This window comes from Canis lupus, chromosome 4 (assembly GCF_003254725.2).
Source record: "Canis lupus dingo isolate Sandy chromosome 4, ASM325472v2, whole genome shotgun sequence".
Taxonomy (NCBI): Eukaryota; Metazoa; Chordata; class Mammalia; order Carnivora; family Canidae; genus Canis; species Canis lupus.
In genome coordinates, this window is record NC_064246.1 from 78,723,532 (window position 1) to 78,741,982 (window position 18,451).

Genomic DNA, 18,451 nt, shown 5'->3' on the forward strand with positions numbered 1-18,451 from the left:
GGACCGAGCCCCACCTCAGGCTCCCTGTTCAGTGACGAGTCTGCTTCTCCCTTTCCCTCTCCACTCTTGTACATTCTCTCTCTTTCTCTCTCAAATAATAAAATATTCTTTAAAAATATACGACTTTCAGAAATTAAAAGTTTACATTTACCTGTCCTTTACCTAGAGTGTCCAGATTTCATTATTTGCTATAGAGATCCCTTCTTTCTCACTCTCGACCTAAATATATCCACATAGAAGACACATTTTGGATTACACACTTACTATTTGAAACTAAGTTTCTGATACTTCACACTTAAATATTTTAGCATTCATTTCCTTTTTATAAAAGACATTCTGTCTAACTGCAGTGAAATGATTACATTCAGGAAGTTTAACACTAATAGACAAACATGTTCTTTGTTATGTATGCCATGTAGTCAGTATATCGATTTGGGGCAACTATCCAACTGGGTTTCTTTCATAAATATTTGCACTTGCTTATTTTTGATCCAAGATCTCATAAATCACCACAGATTGGATTTGTTAGTTACCTCTTTCATCTCCTCTACACTAAACAGTCCCATCATCCTTTTGCTTGTATGACATAGAGACTTCGGATGTCGTGGCCATGAGGATTTTCTTCAGGAACCTCCAAGTCCCAGGAATGAACTTGACTGAAGGCTTCAAATCCATCACTCTGAAATCCATCTCTGTGATGACACTGAGGTTACAGGCTGTCCCTCGGGCAGATTCCTGGAAGATGATGGATTCAGTTTAGAGCTGATGTTGTCAGTGCTGCCCTCCTTTTATTTCCCATTCTTTTTTTTTTTTTTTAAGATTTTATTTATTTATTCATGATAGTCACACAGAGAGAGACAGAGAGGCAGAGACACAGGCAGAGGGAGAAGCAGGCTCTATGCAGGGAGCCCAACGTGGGATTCGATCCCGGGTCTCCAGGATCGTTCCCCGGGCAAAGGCAGGCGCCAAACCTCTGCGCCACCCAGGGATCCCTATTTCCCATTCTTGATTATGGTAATATTTCATTCTTTCTATGGGAAATTCTTTTGTTGTTGTCACTATAATTGTAGGTTTATCAATTTTATTGAACTTTTCAAGAAGTAACCTTTCACTAGCATTGATTTTTGTCTATATTTTTTTCTGTTTTCCATTTCTTTAATTTCTTCTCTAGCCTCTCCGCCCCCCTTATTTCTACTTGGTTTGGGTTCACTTTGCTTACTTTTCTCTAAATTTCTTAAGATAGAATATTAGACTATTAATCTGAGACTTTCTTTCTTCCTTTCCTTTTCCTTTTCCTTTTGCCTTTTCCTTTTCCTTTTCTTTTTTCTTTTTCCTTTTCTTTTTTTCTTTTTCTTTTTAAGGCAGACTCCATGCCCAGCACAGAGTGACGTAGGGCTTGATCTCACAACCCTAGATCATGACCTGAGCTAAAATCGAGTTAAATGCTTAACTGAGCCACCTAGGTTCCCCTTTTTATTTTCTGATATAAGTATTCGATACTACAAATTATCCTGAAAGCACTACTGTATGTGCACCAACATATTGTTTTATGTTGTATTTTTATTGGTATTAAATTCAAAATTTGGGTGTGGCCCAGGTGGCTCAGTGGTTTAGTGCCACCTTCAGCCCAGGGAGTGATCCTGGACACCTGGGATCGAGTCCCACAGCAGGCTCCCTGCATGGAGCCTGCTTCTCCCTCTGTCTGTGTCTCTGCTTCTCTCTCTTTCTCTCTCGTGTCTCTCATTAATAAATAAATAAAATCTTTTAAAAAATTAAAAAATAAATAAATAAATAAATAAATTCAAAATTTATAAAATTGGGATATTTAATTTTCAAATATTTGAAGATTTTTTTCAGATATATTTTGGTTATTGATTTATAATTATATTCCATTATTATATTAGAATAGAGTTGGTATGATTTCTATCCTTTTAAATTGCGTGTTTTTTTGTTTTAATGGCCTATTATATGGTATATCTTGATGGAAGTTCAATGTATCTTTGAAAGAATGTGTGTTCTGCTGTTGTCAGTTAGATTGTTCTATAAATGTCAACTAGGACTATTTGGTTGGTAATATTCGAGTCTTCTAAACTCTTACTGACTTTCTACTTGTTCTATTAGTTACTAAGAAAGGGTTGTTGGAGTCTCCATTTTTAAACTTATATTTCCCTGTTCATTTTCCTAGCATCTATTCTTGCTTCTTTATTTTGATGCTCTGTTATTAAGAATGTAGATGTTTAGGGTCATAATGTCTTCTTGGATAACTGACACTTAATTATGATGCAATGTTGCATCTTTTACTCCTCATTATGTACTTGGTGTGAAGCTTGCTTTTTTACATATATTAAAATGGCTATTCTAACTTTTTCTTGGATAGTGTTGGCACAGTATATTTTTCTCCATCTTCTTTACTTTTAACCTATCTTTATCATATATAAACTGTGCTTCTTGTAGACAATATGGAATTGGATTTTGCTATTTGATCCAATCTGACAGTTGTAGTCCTGAAAAAGTTGTATTTAAGCTATTCATAGTTACTGTGATATTGGATGTAGTTCGATTAAAATATACCAAATTACTTGTGGCTTTCTACTCATTTCCTTTTTCTTTTAAGATTTTATTTATTTATTCATGAGAGACACAGAGAGAAGACAGAGACATAGGCAGAGGGAGAAGCAGGCACCTTGCAGGGAGCCTGATGTGTGACTTGATCACGGAATTCTGGGATCATACCCTAAACCAAAGACAGATGCTCAACCGCTGAGCCACCCATGAGTGCCTCTACTCATTTCAACTAATCTTTGCATACTCTTGTTCTGTCTTTTTTGTGTTAAATGAACATTATTGTATCAATTTACCTCCTCCATTGGCTTATTACTTATATGCTTCCATGTATTTTTAGTGATTTCCTTAGGATTTAAAATATATAGCCTGATATTTTTAACCAATCAGTTTTTACCTTTAAATAACATACTGCTTCACCTATTATATGAGGACTTATAACTGGCCTTAACATGTCTTACATCCAGCAATGTTACTCTTCATTCAGATTTAGGCTTCTGTTTTGTGGTGGAGGATCTGTGTGGAGGGACATCATTAAGAAGACCTGGCTGCCCTTTGACCTATGAGCTAGACGTGGGACAATTTGAGGCTCCTTCCCCCTCACCTGTCCTTGGAATGTGGATTTTGCTTGCCTTTTCTCCTCCCAGAGTCTGCTCCAAGAATATATCCTTGAGATGGTGATGCAGTGTTGAGAACACCTGAGAACTATATGTTACCAAACCCAGTTATGACCTCAATATAAACTTTTAAGATTTGGTGGGAAGGAGGAGGTGTTGGATCTGTTAAACTTTCCACCCAGGACAAGCTTCCTATGTAAGTTCCCTTTGCTTATTAAACCTTCCACCCACCAACCTGGATCGGTCTGCCTTTCTTCATCTTTCTCTGCTCTCTCCTTTAAGGAGCCCCATTTCAGATTCCAGCCCAGAAGCACCCCAGGAGTTTACTAACTGCCAATCTGGGTGGAAATCCTTGCCCCTCCCACATGACTATTGTTTTCTTCCCGAGTCTGCATTACAACAGGCACATCCTACTGACTAATTTCTTCAGTGTGCAGATGTTTCACATGGTACTGCCAGCCTCTAATCACCCTTCTCCAATTTGTCAGCTATACCAGCTAAATTCTTCCTACCAGTTGAACTGCTGTGTCTACCAATTGTGTTTTGTTTTGTGTTCTTTTAAAACCTGTGTTTTATCTGTATATAACAGTACTATTGCATTATTTGGAACATTAGTCTGTCTCTTAGTTGTCACTTTCTAAAAGACAATTTCACATCTGACTCTGACAAATTTTAAATATTTAAGTGTGTTAACTGCTAGAACTCTCACATGATAGCATATGTTACACTGAAAATATTTTATGATGAAAGCTTTTCGAGTAAAATGCCCTTGGAATACTGTAAACTACGTTTTAACATATTAAACAGGGAAGTTTTTAAACCAAAGTACTTAGTAAGTTTCTCACAAGTTGGTATGCCAACTTAAATACATACCTCACTAAGAATGATTGCTTCCATCATAGAACAGTCCAGTGCTGAGATCTATTTCATTACTGAAATAGCTGAATATCAATGTGTTATTGGGGGAAATATAGCCAGTTGTATATTCATATTGTGCAGTATACTTTATAATAAATACCCAAGGACTTTAAATTACTATGGCTAAGTGATTTACCCTTGAGATTCAAGGGTTACTGTTATATATTTTGACTTTCATATTTTATCTAATAGTAAGTTCATTTGGTTCAGATAGAAATATTTTCAAATGACTACAATAATTCCAGTACCAAACAGTTTGTGAAATAATTGCTTTGAATCTCATTTTTTTTTATTACCCATCATCTACACTACGCCATCCAGACAAGAGAACAGTGAAGTAAAAACACATTGTTGATTTTCTGGTTACATTACAAAATCTTCTTATTAACATTCATTGATATGGGCTTGTTTTTTTTTAAGTTCAAGGACTAAGATCATTGAAAGTAGGAAATGGTGTGCTTTTAACTGCTGTTACCGATTTTAGATGGCCTCTGCTGTAGAATTGTTGTTTCAATGATAGTCACAAAATGCCACAGAAGTCAGATGTGTAAACCTTATATAGATTATGATACATTAGTTCAAATTTAACCTAATCCTAATTTTAAGAAAGATACTGAACATAACAGAAACAGAAAGTGAGGTTAAAAGCTGATTTAAGATATGCAAAAGTATGATTTGAGATAGAGCAAAAGACTGTGCATTCATACCATCCTACATTTCTTTTTATTTATTTATTTATTTATTTATTTATTTATTTATTTATTTTTATGATAGACATAGAGAGAGAGGCAGAGACACAGGAGGAGGGAGAAGCAGGCTCCATGCTGGGAGCCCAACGTGGGACTCTATCCCAGGACTCCAGGATCATGCCCTGGGCCGAAGGCAGGTGCTAAACCTCTGACCCCCCAGGGATAGCCCCATCCTACATTTCATAATATGTAGGGCCTAGAATTGTGAACAATTTTGAGATATTTGACTTAATCACATAAAGTTAGCACTAAAAATTTTAATAATTTTTCAGAATGTTTAACAATTTAAAACAACATAAACTATTAATATGTGATCTGGAATTTACAAATTAAAGCTGAATTCCCTACTTGAAGCTGAGTGATTATTGATTCTTTTGATCCAAACAAAATGAACATTTCAGAACACTAAGACACAAATTAGTCAAGTAAGTTCAATTTCCCTTATTTTCTCTACTACATGGGAGACAAAAATATTCAGATAAAAGCTATGTGTTATTCTGTGTGATGATAATATGTCAGACACAGTGGAGTTCACCAACCCAATTCATTCAGCCCACTATTTTCTTGGTAATTTTTCATCCAGGGAAAGCAAAGTAGCATGATTCCAATAATGAGATGAAAACAAGTCACTGAGTGGAGCTGTTAGGAATATTTTAAAGAATGGCCAGAGTCTGAGGCAACTGAGTGGCTCAGTGGTTGGGCACCTGCCTTTGGCTCAGGTCTTAATCCCGGGTCCTGGGATTGAGTCTGGAACCAGGTTCCCCAAAGGAAATCTGCTTCTCCCTCTGCCTATGTCTCTGCTTCTTTCTGTGTCTCTCATGAATAAATAAATAAAATCTTAAAAAAAAAAAAAAGGTGGCCAGATTCCACTGGCATACACTTAGGCTTTTGCACTAGGCACTTTATCTTTTTTTTTTTTTTTCTAATCTTTTCCTTTCTTTATGCTTAGAATAATGGCAGGTTACCCAAAGCTCATCAGCCATTCTATGAATAGGAGAGTAAAATCCACATGTTAAATAAAGATGGCAGAGCAGGAAGACAGACTACACTAGGGCCTTTAATGGTATTGATCAGGAGTTGTATTCTTAATAGGAATTTACAACAACAATACCACTACCAACAAAACAGCTAAGAGAGAGGTGGAGTATGAAAGAGACTCATAATGAAGAATTTCTTTAATGTTTCCCTTCTTTCTTTGCAGTCTTTCTTTAAGACAGAGCACCATCATAGAATAATATGCTCCAAAAATACTCAATATTTATAGCTAATGTATTCAATATGCTTTCCATAAGGAGAAAAATCATCAACGATAGAATTGTAAAAATATCTCCCCAAGATTTTCTGTTCTCTGATTATTCAGCAAGGCACTATTATAGGTAACACTGAAAAGATCATTTGCACATGGAATTAAAATTACTAAACCATTAATTGATATTAGGAAGATGATCCTGGATTATGCGAGTGGGCCTGATATAATCACACAAATCCTTAAAAGTCGAGAAAGAAGACAGACTAGTCAGTCAAAGACATGAGGCTAGAGAGATTTGATGAATGAAAGGAATCTGACCCACTTTTGCTGATTTGAAGATGAAGGAATGAGACCAATTGCCAAGGAAGCCTTTGGAGGCTGAGAAGAATCCCTGATATCTGGCCAACAGCCAATAAGAAAACAGAGATTCTTAGCCCTGCAACGATAGGAAGTGAATCCTAGAAACAATTTGCATAAACCTAACAGTGTATTTTCCCCTTGAGCCTGCAGAGAGGAACACAGACCTTGGAACCTTGATTTTGGCTTCTGAGACCCAAGACAGCTAGACTTCAGATCTACCTAACTGTGAGATCATGCCTGGGTTGTTTTAATCTTTTAAATTTGTGGTTATTTATGACAACATTATGAAACTAATAGTCATGGTAATATAAAAGAGCCTGTTTAGGGAATTTGCAAAAATTCCCTAAAATTATCCTGAAATATTATCCTTTCAAAAGGATATTTCTCTGAAATATTATCCTTTCAAAAATTATTTTCATCAAGTTATAATGCAGAGGTCAGAGATCAGAACTCTCAAAAATTACTACTAGGAACTAAGTGTTTTAATTGAGGAAAGGAAAACAAAGGTCATGAGATGCAATCAGAGTGGACAACGTGTGGCACTATGGATGGTTCTCATTGAATGGGCTTCCCCACCTGAAGTATGAAAAATAAATACCATGAACCTACACTACTTTATATTTTTCACATTTGTCAATTTCTTAAGAAACTTTTTAAAAGATTTTATTTATTAGAGAGAAAGCACAAGCAGGGGAAGGGGCAGAAGGAGAGGGAGAAGTAGACTTCCCACTGAGCATGTAACTGGATGCAGGGCTCAATCCCAGGACCCTGGAATCATGACCTGAGCCAAAGGTGTATGTTTAACTGAATGAGCCACCCAGGTGCCCCAATTTCTTATGAAATCTTATATAAATTAACATAATTTTGACAAAACTGATTTTACTAACATTTTACATTGTTGTAACTCTTATTTGAATTGTAACATTTACTGGGACATACAGGGAATTTATAATTACATATTTTTAAGTAGATTGTGGCGGGGGGGAGGGGAACACCTGACTGACTCATTCGGTAGACCAAGTGACTCTTGATATTAGGGTTATGAGTTCAAGTCCTACATTGAACATGGAGCTTATTTAAAAAAATGAGTAAATTGATCAAGACTGTATAATCCCATCTGTTCACTCTTTTTATTATTGTGTTGAAGTGCTGTTCTCTTTTTTAAAAAAGTGTAGAGTGCAGTTGAAATAAAGGATTATAGTTTATGAATTGTTCATGTATAGTAGTAATATGTTCAATCTAAAAGTATTAACAAAATAACCATTATATCCTATTATTTTTATGCATAAATGTACCTATATGGCCAAAACACAATTCATAATTTGAATGTGTGAAATTGTTTTACACATCTACACAAATTAAGACTACAATATGATTATTAAATTTCACCCCTAAATATCTTAGTAGGTGATTAAATAATAGTAATACAGAATATAGTTAGTAGTATCAGTCATCATTTCATCACCCACTCATAGTCTGAACACATATTGAATAAGGAGTCAGTGTTTTAGTGATCTGAGCTCCTCAAGCAACTAACAAAGTACCTAATACATAGGCAAATAAAAATGTGGTTGGAATGATCCCTATCTTAATATTTATAAAATTTAAACAAGAACATGGCCAAGGATATTTGTATATCTGAGGATTTATGCTTTGCTGTTTTGATCAAATTTTCAAAATAACACTGAAAAGTCAAAATTACATTTAATTCCTAATAACTTGACATCTTTCATTCTCTACACAAATATTATATGAGTATTTACCATGCAGCAAGTATTGTTCAAGACTTTTAGGATATGGAAATGAACTGACAGAGTCTTTAAGAATGTCCTAGACACGCTAGAACATTTTGCAGGTAGGGTAGCTGAAGATGCCTATTAGAAATTTATTCAGCATCCAGCAAAGGGCACAAGAGGAAGTTCTTAATTCAAGGTAATTAATTCGTTATTTGCCTGCTTGCTTGCTGGAGGAAAATCAGTGAAATTGGCCTAAAGGAAATGTCATGTGGTATTATTGTTTAATTATTCTGAAATGGGAAATGAAATATTTAATATGGATACATTAAATTATTTTATGATGAGCAAATTAAATGTTTTTGCATTAAGGCTTTTTTTAGTTTTATTTTTTAAAATATTTTTGAGGTGAAATTTAAATTTTATTTTTTGAAAGCATTTATTGAATTTTTGTTTGTTTCACGTTTTTATTTAAATTCTAGTTAACATATACTGTAATAATTGGTTTCAAAAAAAAAGAGTAGAGTTTAGTGATTCATCACTCACATATAACACCTATTGCTCATAACAAGTACCTTTCTTAATACCCATCACCCTTTTAACCCATCTCCTTTCCACTTTTCTTTCTAATGACAATGTACCCATGTTAATTACGAACTATAAAAAAAAGTAAGTGATACAAGAGAAGTGAGTTGTAATTTTTGTTACTGAACAAAGGAAATATATTTTAGGCAGGAGCAACTGAAGGTGCAACTTGCAGGGTTAATTCATGGAACCTTTGAACAAAGACAAGTAGTTCAGTAGAGCCAGAGCAGAGAGTTTTTTGTAGAGAATAGTGACAAGGGATGAGTCTGAGAAGCAAGCAGGATCAAGATCACAGTCTCAAACATGTTGCCAAAAAGTATTTTATTTAAAACTAGACTGTGAGAAGCCAATGACATGTAAATTGCAGAGGACTGACCATATTTCCATTTAAGAATAATCACACTGGCAGCAACATAGAAGATGGTCACAAAGGGAGGCCAGAATTTGAGTACACAAATGAAAAGAGATAATGAGCACTAGCCTTAGCCCGATGCCAGTGGACATTGGGTGGAGGAGAGAGCTTCAAAAAAGATTTAAGACATAAAGTTGGCAAGACTTTCTGATTGATTTGAAATGAAGGTGAGGAACAGCAAAGAAAAATTTAAGAACCACGCTAGTTCTCTGGCTACCGAAACTTAAGTCATCATCTATACTTGTAATAACTACTAATTGAGATGAAAAAAATCTTATATATACTTTTCAGAATTAACCTAAACATTTCTTAATGAGATTTGCCTATAAATTGTGCTTATTTCTATTTTCCTTTCTAGCACTCAAAAGCAGTAACTTTGCTTTTCATGTAATCATGGTGTAAGTACCATGAGAATATTAATTGTAGCATATTTCCTTCAATAAGCCTTTCTCATGTTTGAATAATTCAAAAACAGTTTGTGATATTGGATAATAAATAAAAAGATATAGTTAATTCTGAGTGCCACTATGAGATGTAAATATACAGTTTGTACAATCCAGCGAGATTTTGAAAATGAAAAAAATAATAGTTTTTTCCACATACATTGCCTACTGATTTGTAGCAGTGGTAGTTCATGCAAAAAGCTGGTATGGAACACATTGGAGATTACTTTTCTACAATCCTGTAGAAAGAATGCTGGAAGTATATGATTTGTACCAAAGCTGGAATCATTTTCCTGATGATACTATTCAAGAAAGTCTAAAGGCTGTGCATTTTCAGAGTAGTCAGTAAATATGGGTGGTACAAATCACTTATTCCTAGTAAGAAGGTCACAAAACGTGCTATCTTCATGATTTCCAATAATATTTTAAGTCATCAAAATAATATATTTGTAGAAAAATAATATACACAAAAGCAAAGCAGGGTGAAAGAAACCGAAATCACTTGTGATCCTAATAGCAATTTTATATATATATTTTAGAGAATGTATGTGTGTGAGCAGGCTGGCTGACCAGCAAAGGCTTCCTGAGCAACGTCTACCATTATAGGGACTATGGGGATCTACCAGGGAGAAGGAATATCTTGATTCTAGAATATCAAAGTGGTTAGTCATTGGGGAAGCATATCTGTCATGAAGATATTGGCCAGTCTTGGAGCAGCTAGAGGCTGTCAATCAGCAATCTTTCCCACAGAAGTTTCCCTTAAATGGAAATATAAGCAGGACCCTTCACAGCCATCTCTTGCTTCACATCAATCCTGTTCTCCAACTGTGTTTGGAAAGCATCTCCTCCATAGTTCTTGTGGGTCTGTGTTTTTGAGGGCAAACTTAGATTTAGTGGGGAGAAGTACATCCACCATTGCTGCAAATGGCTTTGGAGTACTTTTTATATTAATCACCTCCTTCCTCAACTACCAATACTAATTTCCTCCCCATCTTAACCATTACCACGGCATATTTGGCTTCATGACATAGAACCTAGACATAACAGTACACAACACAATGTACTATTCCTTGCTCAAAATTTACTAAGAATTTCAAGACCTTCACAGCAGGGAACTAAATCAAGCATGAAGTCCTTCCAAGTACAGGATGCTTCATGAAGCTGGCCCTCTTGTGGCCCAAAACTAAATTTCTAAAGGGATTGAGGCCTTGGTAATCACTCCTTTCTTTGGCTGGGGTTGCCATATTCATTCACTCCCAGTTACAATTGGGTAAGCACCAAATTTTATCTTGAAAATGTATAATAAATTACTGAGTTGAACATAGGAATTGGATTAATATTGAGATTGTAGATGGGGCAATGGTTAACTGGAAATTAGAATTCAATAAATTATAAAAATGAGGAAATCTACCTTTTTTGGGGGGGGGGGGGATCTACCTTTAAGAAAAGTCTATGCCAATTGAATTATATCCTTTCTTCTTTTTTTCCAGTTTTTTTCCTCTTCTTTTTAGAGAAAGTATGGAGTGGGCATGTGGCTGGGGTAGGGTAAGGGGCAAGGAGCAGAGAGAGAAAGAAAAGAGATTCCTAAGCAGGTTCCATGTTCAGTGTGGACCCTCACATGGAGCTCGATCTCAGGATCTCAAGATCCTGACCTGGGTTGAAATCAAGAATTGTCTGTTCAAACAACCAAGCTACCCAGACATCCCTGAATTGTACTCTTTTAACTGTAAATTATTTTGTTTCCTTTCAAACTTGATCCTTCTATTTCCTGAAAAGACCTATGATTTCTGAAAAAAATATATACATTTTGAAGTTTTATGATTAAATATAAACTAATTGAGTTGAACATTGCTGTTTAAAGGTTTTATGTTCTTAGAAGAGTTGATAGTTTGTGAATAAAAAAAATGAAAAGATGCTTATTGGAAAATATGAGATTTATTTGCCAAAGAATAAAAACATCTTAAAAAATGAATATACACTGTCCAGTAATAATAATAAGTATTCACAAAGCACCTTCTAAGCACTAAGAAAATTCTAATTGCTTTGTATATATTTGATCATCCAAAGATACATGTCCCCATTTCATGGATGAAGAAACAGAATTAATAAATCTATATGAAAAATCAATGTTATAGACTTAATTTTAAGATTAGTTATAGATCAGTAAAATTAATGTGTTGTTATAAATTAAATTGCTTTGAATAACTTATGAATTTTTATTATAATTTTTTAAAAAATTTTATTTATCTATTCATGAGAGAAACACAGAGAGATGGAGGCATAGGCAGAGGGAGAAGCAGGATCCCTGCAGGGAACCTGATGCAGGACTTGATCCCAGGACCCCAAGATCATAATCTGAACCAAAGGCAGATGCTCAACCACTGAGCCACTCAGGTGCCCCAATTTTTATTATAATTATACTCAAAAAGAGAAATATACTCCTATGTTTGATTAGAGAGGTCATATTTCAGGAAGTAGATACTCTAAGTTTATACATAATGCCAGCACCCGGGAAAAGGCTGCCTGCTGTAAAGTTGTTCATTTTTGTTCTTTTTTTAAATAATAGCTTTATTGAAATATGATTTACATACTGTGAATTTCACTTCAAAGTATACAATGTCAATAGTAGTAGTAAAGCATTCAATGTTTAGTATATTCATAGAGTTCTGCAAACATCACTACCTAATTTTGGAATATTTTCATCACCCTAAAAAGAAATTTCACACCCTTTAGCAGTGACTCCTCTAGGTTTTCCTCATTACTCTTATTCAACTGATAAGTTTTCAAAACTTAGAAAAGTCATATTGAATCTTAACCTAAGATTTCATTTTTTTGTTTATTTGTGTTTAAGCTGTGAAAGACTTGCTTTAAGAAGTTTATGAGAATTGGGGATCCCTGGGTGGCTCAGTGGTTTAGCGCCTGCCTTCGGCTCAGGGCATGATCCTGGAGTCCCGGGATCAAGTCCCACATCGGGCTCCCTGCACAGAGCCTGCTTCTCCCTCTGCTTCTCCCTCTGCCTGTGTCTCTGCCTCCCTTTCTCTCTCTCTGTGTCTCTCTCATGAATAATAAATAAAATCTTTAAAAAAAAAAAAAAAAAAAAGAAGTTTATGAGAATTTTGCTTCTGAGAGAATTATAATGCCAAATATTGAAAGTTTGATATGAATGTTAATTTAAATGTGTTATACTAGATATTGTAATAAAATTAAGTTTTTTTTTTCCTCAGGTAGCATGTTAAAAGATTGGGCTGCTTATAAATTTTAATCCTTTAAAATGACTCTGCATCGAATTTATTTATTATTTATTTATTTTTTTAATTTATTTTTTTATTCATGAGAGACACACACAGAGGCAGAGACACAGGCAGAGGGAGAAGTGGGCTCCATGCAGGGAGCTCGATGTGGGACTCGATCCCTTGTCTCCAGGATAACACCCTGGCCCAAAGGCAGGCGCTAAACTGCTGAGCCACCCGGGCTGCCCTCTGCATTGGATTTTTATGATAATTGTGCATTTCCCAGATAACATAAAAGACATTGAGAGTTCTGTCGTTTTTCAGTGCTTCTCCTTTTGCCTTTCAGATCAGGAGATCATGACTCTCCAAAAACCCCGGGGGTGCCCTATATACCTTTATTTGGGGGATGGAAATAGTAATAGTAAGTATAGTAATAGTAAATGATACAATTTTAAAATTGTAATAATAAATTATTTCCATCCCCAAAACTACCTTTGAAACTACCCTGATAGATTTACAAAGAAACAGTTTAAGGTTGGTGTGACTGGGTGATGGGCACTGAGGGGGGCACTTGGCAGGATGAGCACTGGGTGTTATGCTATATGTTGAAAAATGGAACTCCAATAAAAAAATAAAAATAAAAATAAATGAATAAAATAAAAGTACTCATGAGAAAGAAAATCGTCATACGTTGCGATAGTAAAGAAGAAAAAAGAGGCAATCAAAATATAGGAAGTCAAATTCAAAGCATTCTTCTAAGATCAACATACATAATAATTTATCACACTTTTTCCAGTATATTTTAAGATGAATATAGATTTCAGATATACCCTACCTGATGCATAGTTATTTTTGGAAAACAATGGCATATTTCATTATGGCCTCAAGAATATCTGAAATTCAAGGTGAATGTGGGACCAATCCCTCAATTTTATAGTGAGTTCTAGTACAAAAAGTGGCCTTTGACTGGTACTCAAGTGACTCTTTGTACCTCATATTATTATCAATGTTTCTCTCTATATCATACATAATAAATTAGATATTCTTTTATGAGTTTTCAACTCAGAGTATTTGGGTCTAGTGAACTTTATTTCAACACTTATAGACTTGCTACATTCAAATATTTCTAATTTATCATTTTTTAGTCAGTTAATGTTCAGTTACTCAAATATTCAAGATAAAACTTAAGAAGCTAAGCTTAACATACATTATTTCTCAGGTCTAGGGAAGTACAGGCGATTAGAGAGTACTAACAAATTTAACCTTCAGCATAGAATTACCACGGTACACTATCATGATTTTTTTCTGAGCTGAGAGTAAGGGAAGGGGGACAGTGAGATAATTTCTAATCTAAACAGCTCCTTTGAGCAGAAAGGACATTGTATAGGAATAGAGGCATGAAGAGAGTGCCAAAATTCCCTGCTTCTTCTGTAGTTGATTTAAAAGTTTGCTATACCCATGGATATCTTTAACATTGGTCACTTGAGTGGGTAAGGTGGAGTGCAAATGGATGTGGCCTAGGTGATCAGAGAGCAGGAGAGTTTGGCTCGGCCACTAGAAGGATTCATCTTATAGAGGCATGAGCTTGGGGGCTCCATGCATCCACAATACAGGAGATTGAGCAAGCCATGAAGTGAATTCACTCACAATGCTAGAATTCACACTACCATAAATGATGGAATGCCTAGCTTCTCCAAGTAAGCCTCAAAATGAATCAGAAGCAGAGCAAAAATAAGTCTCAGCTAATGCAGAAACGGAAGTTAAGGAAAATCAGTGGTAATATGATAGCAAATGGAACATATGGGCAGATCTCTCAACAAGTATGTCCAAGGAGAATAGAAATTGCCACATAACAATAGAAAAATAGTTCTTCATTTTTCTTTTAAAAACTAGCATGAAAAAGACAGAAAAGAACCAAATTTTAAAGAAAATCTTATTCAACATACAGAAAAAATTTCCTCATAGAGATTTGTTGATAAAATGCACTCAATAAACAGGAACTCAAAGTTGAAAAGAAAAATTATTAAAGTCGGTAGAGCACAAAGCAGAACTTACACAGAACTGAAAAATGATTAGACATACAAGGAAATGAATTGATGTAGCTGAAAATAGACTCACTGACAAAAAAGAAAATAGAAATTTCTAAAATGGAGTAGTTTAAAGAAATTAGGACTAGGATAACAGATAATGAGAACAGGAGAAAAAAATCATCCCATTTAAAGATAATTGGTATTTCTAGATACCTTAACTGTGAGAAGGAAACGATTTTAAGATAACGTTTTACTGAAGGGAAATTCATAAAAGAAGGAATTTAAATTTAAAACCTACAAGGGCACACTGGGAAGTGATACAGATAATTGACACTGAAACATATCCATTTTAAGTTGCAGAACATCAGGATAAAAAAAGAATGTAGGCAACCAGTCAGGGAAAAAAAAAAAAAAAAAAACACTTTTGTTGGTAAAATTCAAGCTGGGCCCAGATCTCTTGTGAGTGCCAATCAGTTCCAGAAGATAAATGAGCCACCAGCACATTTCTCAGATAAATAAAATATGACCCCATTTTAACCAAGATGTTGTCAACTATAAAAACAGAATACATACATTGTCAAACCTGAAAAGTCAAAAAACAAAAACTAACACTCATTGGTTTTTCTTGAAGACAAAATCCAGCCAAACAAAATACTTTCAGAGAAGGAAACAAAGGACTAAATGAGATTTCTTCATAGAAGACAAATGGATCATCTCTGAAAAGTTCTGAGACAAAGTGTGAAATATAAATTTTCTACTTTTTTTTTTAACTGAGTAAAGGCAACACTCAAACATTCACAAACATGCAGAAACTCATGCAGAAACACCTGCAAACTGCTTTCACAAATATTTTTTAAAGATATATTTACTTTAGAAAGAAAGAGAGAGGTTGGGCCAAGGGAGAGGGAGAGAGAAAATCCCAAGCTGACTCCCCACTGAGCACAGAGCCCATGGCGGGTCTCCATCTTACCACCCTGAAATCATGATCTGAGTTGAAATCAAGAGTTGGGCACCTAAGGGACTGAGCCACCCAGGTGCCCTTGCACTCACAGATATTAAAAACAAAGCAAAACAAGAAACAAATTAGACAATTAAATCCAATGAACTAAGGAGATGAATGTGACACAATAACCTGTGACTAGAGCAGCTTTATCAGAGACTGATGGATGTGTTGAATTATCGTGAGAGGTCAAACATGCTCTACCAAGGAAAACTAAGAAACGTGAAGACTTTGACATTAAATTTGGTATCAATGAAGTAATGGAAAAAATCAGAAATATTCTGGCAATTTCTTATAAGTATGGGAATAATTTTCAAATAGGTGTGGATAAAGTAATGTAGATCCTGAAGCAATCTCTATTTGGCTTTATATGGTGAAAGGACTTTTAAATCTATTTTTAAATATAATTTAAATTGAACAACTGTGGAAATTAAAGTTGTAGCAGAAAAATTTAAAAGAAATGATGAAAATTATAAGATAATGGATGGAAATGTGGGAGGAAATTTAGGTGAGCTAATTCTCTGATCTCTCAAAGAAGGATTCAATCTTAATTCAAATTACGTAGCTTTTTATATTAAAAAAAGATAATGTCCCAAACTCTTAGGTTTTTTTTTCTTCATCAATCTACTTTCTTTTAACTTTAGAGGAAAGTTTAAGAAAAAAAATTTGTATATGAATAATATAAATTTGTGTCTGACATTCACTATGCCTTTCAGTATTACTTCAGACTCTTTTATACTTCAAATCCCAGTAAAATATGTTTTATTAATATAACATGTATCTTATAATTACTCCCTAAGAAAGCACAACTTAAGGATGCATGTGAATACATCATTGGGCAGGTGATTTCAGGAAACAATGGTGATTCACGTAGGAGAAAAATAGAACTAAAGGGAAGGCCAAAACAAGAGATATTATTATTTATACCCTATGGACTTTTAATGGTATGTTCCCAGATAACTGAGAAGTGGATTAGAGTCTGTCTCAAGACCAGGGAGCTGAAAAAGAATGCACTGATCCATCAGCAACCATTCCATTTTTTTTTTTTTAAAGATTTACTCCATAATGCATCTCCATTAATTCTTCTCCACTTTGTAAATGTAAGGCAGCCAGATTGTACTTAGAGTGATTATCTGTACTGGTTTTCCTGGGACTGAGGGGTTCCTGAGGGACTTTTGGTGCTAAAAACAGGAAATACTAATAAATACTAGAATTGGTTGGTCGGGTTATCTTAGTCATATCTTACCTCATGCCTTAGTGTCTACAGAGAAGCCACATGGTGAAGGCAAAAGTTATATTATGTGGACTGAGGCAAGATTCTTTATGTTCAGCAAGTCCCTTCAGTGGCTGAAATAAGAGAAAGGAAAACAGAGAGCTCCTGCAGTGGTATATAGAAACAGACCACATTTGTAACACTAAGACATCTTATTCTTTCAGTAATTCTAGCTCTCCTGTTACAAATGTGTCCCACAATACTGGGAGAAAAAAATTGCCATTACTTCTTGGAGGTATGAGTACTGTCTGCCAAAAATATGCCCTAAAGATAGTATCCAACCACATTTTTTTTTATGTTTTATTTTTTTTAAGTGATCTCTATACCCAATATGGGGCTCAAACTCATGACTCTAAGATCAAGAGTCTCATACTCTTCCAACTGAGCCAGCCAGGCAGCCACAATTCTTGAATGACTCAAGACAAAGCAGTTGGTGAAAAAGCAACAGTTCATACTTGTAGGTGACTGGGAAATCTGCATGATTTTACATGTAATGTGCACATACCTTTCATCGTTGTATGATCTAATTCTGAATGCACCATTTTTATTATACAGTCAACTTATGCTGCGACTACTTGACTTTATGGCTCAGTGACCTGATAATGTCAAATTGATGATGGGCAGCTGTGGTCACCTGATGTCCTAAAGGCATGCTTAATTTGAATCTAGTGGCATGTGAGGAGCTGCCATTCAAACTAGAATAATTTACTACCACAGAAATCAAGACCTCTTCTTCCAACCATCAGATTCTTGAGTTAGACTTTTCTTTTCTCTTTTCTTTTTTTTAGATTCTATTAATTTATTCATGAGAGACCAGAGAGAGAGAGAGGCAGTGACACAGGTAGAATGAGAAGCAGGCTCCCTGCGAGGATCTCAACACAAGACTCAGTCCCAGGACCCCAGGATCACAACCTGAGCCAAAGGCAGATGCTCAACCATTGACCCACCCAGGAGCCTCTTTCAGTTAGACTCTCTAATTAGGAAATAATGAGTTTTTAATTTCTTTCAGATTCCCTACCTTGTTCATAGGACCAGATGACTTCATTGGTGAATTCAATCAAAGATTATAAGAAGAATACCAATCCTTCTCAAACACTTCCAAAACATAGATTTGAAGCAAAAGCTTCCACACTCATTTACCAAGGCCAGAATTATCTGATACCAAAGCAAGAGAAGGACACTATAAGAAAATAATATTATAGGTCTATATCCCTAATGAACATGCACCAAAATCCTCCATAAAATATTATCAAACCATATTCAACATTACATTAAGAGGATCATATATCA